This window comes from Arachis duranensis, chromosome 10 (assembly GCF_000817695.3).
Source record: "Arachis duranensis cultivar V14167 chromosome 10, aradu.V14167.gnm2.J7QH, whole genome shotgun sequence".
Lineage (NCBI taxonomy): Eukaryota > Viridiplantae > Streptophyta > Magnoliopsida > Fabales > Fabaceae > Arachis > Arachis duranensis.
In genome coordinates, this window is record NC_029781.3 from 29,428,820 (window position 1) to 29,429,649 (window position 830).

The window sequence follows — 830 nt, forward strand, 5'->3', positions numbered from 1 at the left end:
AGAAACATTTGGTTTGAGAATTGAGTATGTTAGAAATTTCTGAAAATGTGAAAGAAATGTTTAGGACATGTTTATGCATTCAATAATTTAATCATATGCATTGAAAAAAATAAAAGAAAAATAATATAAAAAAAAGAGAGAAAAATAAAAGAAAAAGAGCAAATAAAAGGGGACAAAATGCCCCAAAGTGAGTGGTGAAAGCAATGCATATGAGTTGTACTTGAAATTAGAATGTATGAATATGTGGAAAACATAGTTAATGGATGGTTAGATGTTGTTAGAAAGGACATGAGAATGTGAAAAGTGAGGAATGGGTAGTTAGATTAGCACTTAATTGTATAGGTCATTGTATAGGTTAGGTGGGAAGGTTTAAGTTCATCAAAGATCCAAGTTTCAAGCCCACTAGCCATATATAATCCTACCTTGACCCTAACCCCATTACAACCCTTAAAAGACCTCTTGATATGTGTATTTATGCATTAAATTTTTGTTGATTGTTAGATGAAGAGCAAGCCTTAGAAAGCAAGGTTAGTAGAGAATTGAGAGAGTCAAACCTTAAACACTTGAATGATTAGAGTGTATACACTTCCAATGAGGGTTCGATGCTCGATTCTTTGTTCCCGGCTTTCATGAGCTATTTTCTTCTGCAAGTTTACTTTTACTTCATTTTTATGATTTGAATCAGTGAAATCCAATTCATATATGTTCTTGAAAGATTTATTTATTTTTCACCAAGTAGGTAGAAGCATTTCACATTTAGTTGCATTCATATAGATAGGATTGCATTTCATACTTTCTACCATCCCTCTTCATCTTTATAGTTTCTCTTG